Raw genomic sequence first — 2,214 nt, forward strand, 5'->3', positions numbered from 1 at the left:
CAGAGGGCCTAGAAATAAAAGTAGAGAGCAAGAAATACTGGAAGAGGAAGAGCTTGGGTAGCTAGAGATCAGTGTGGGGAGAATGGATGAGAGGAGGAAAGAGTGACTGCCCAAGGTTATCACTCTACACATTGGGATGCTGGGGGGTAAAGGCAGCAGGTAGAGGTGCAAGGGAGTCTCTGGTTGAGCATCAAAGTCAATAAATATCCAACTCAACACACTATCCATTAATTAATCACTGGCCCGAAATCTTTTTTTTTTTAAGGCAATTGGGGTTAAGTGACTTGCCCAAGGTCACACAGCTAGCAAGTGTCAAGTGTTTGGTCTGCGGCCAGATTTGAACTCAGGTCCGCCTGACTCCAGGGCCAGTGCTCTACCCACTGCGCCACCTAGCTGCCCTCGGCCCGAAATCTTATACTCAGCATACTAACCAAACATTTATTAAATCCCCAGTGTGCCAGGAACTGTGCTGGATGCTGGAGATACAAAGGCAAAAGGGAAAGCCTCTGCCCTCAAGGAACTCACAGTTTCAGAAGGGGAGATGAAATGAATAATGTAAATGGATATGTATAAAATTTTTTAAAAGGTAATTTTTGGGGAAAGTACTAGCAAGTGGAGGAAATCAGGAAAGGCTTCAAGTAAAAAGTGGCATTTAAGCTAAGCCTTGAAGGAAACTGGGGACTCTGGAGATGGAAGTGGAGGCCTAGGGGACAGTCGGTGCAAAGGAGTGTGGGCACATGGATGAACAACAGGAAGGAGGCCAGTTTGCCTGGACCATAGTATGGATCTATTAACAGGTAAAAAGGAAGTTGAGGTCAGGCTGTGTAAAGCTTTAAATGCCAAGTAAGTTAAGTTTATATTTGATTTTGGAAGTAACAGAGAGCCAGCAACCTAAGGAGCAGAAGAATATGGTAACACTTGTACTGTAGGAAAACCATTTTGGCAGCTGTGATTGGTAGGGCATTGGTCGGGCATAAAAGAGTACTATGAAATAAGGCCATGAAGGTCAGAGGGTCGTGTAGGGCTTAGAAGCCAGGTTGAACAATCTGTATTTTACCCCAGAAGTAATTGGGCAGGGAGACGAATTAAGATGCTATTTGGCCTGGGAAAACTAGAATGGTCAAAATTCAAAAAGCCCAAAATTGATGAGGCGAAGGGAAAACAAATATTCCAATACAGTGTTTACAGAAATATACACACACACAGAGAATACACACAGTAAGTATCACAAAACTGACCACACCTTTGGAGTCAGATTCTCTTGCAAGGTCATCATCATAGGATCCACCTATATCAATGATAGTGAAAAACTGGAAACAATGCGCAGACCACTCAGGCAATGGTAACACGGAACAGGCAAGAAGACTGGACCTACAGTCAGAAGCCTGGGTTCAAATCTGCTTTGGGTGCTTCCAAGTCATGTGGCCCTTAACACATCCCAACCTCTCCTAGCCTTGGTTCTTCATGTGTAAATGAAGCCAAACATGACGATTTTCATCACTGAAATGTGGGGAGTTTTTAGACCTCTGCATAAATGAGTTATTAACTTTAATGACCCAAAAAATTATGGCAGATGAATGTAGCAAAGCCTTACAGCCATAGAAAAATACATATTAATAAAGAGAAATATATAAAGACTTAGATGAAACGAGGTGAGACTAGACTGAGCAGAACTATCTATACACCAACTACAAGACAGCATACAGAAAACAAAATTAAGAGGCAAAACAGTTCTAGGCGACTTGATAAAACCCTGAGTAAACGTTTTTGGTTCTTGTTCTCTTAATTCGAAAAACCATAGATTTGGAGCCAGAAGAGACCTTAAAGGTCAAATTATACAAGTGAAATTTTACAGATGAGGAAATTCATCTGTTTTCACACTGTAAAAAAAAAAAGTCAAAGAAAAGAGGTAGGACCGAGATAGCATGGCTATGGATGCAACATGATAAGATGGGGGGAAAAAGGAAGAACTGAAGATGACTCTTTAGTTATGAACCCAAATAACCAAAATGGTATTTCCCTGAACAAAAATAAGTTGAGATGAAGAACAGGTTTAGGGGGCAAGAAGTGGTGGAAAGCAGAGGAGATGATGAATCCCATTTTAAACATGTTGAATTTGATTGAAGACAGGACGTCCAAATAATTAATGATGCAGAACTAAGTTCTGGCAAGAAATTAAGGAAAGATATATAGATTTTGCAGTCATCTGAATGG

The sequence above is a fragment of the Phascolarctos cinereus genome, unplaced genomic scaffold (assembly GCF_003287225.1).
Source record: "Phascolarctos cinereus isolate Bilbo 61053 unplaced genomic scaffold, phaCin_HiC Scaffold_7;HRSCAF=346, whole genome shotgun sequence".
NCBI lineage: Eukaryota > Metazoa > Chordata > Mammalia > Diprotodontia > Phascolarctidae > Phascolarctos > Phascolarctos cinereus.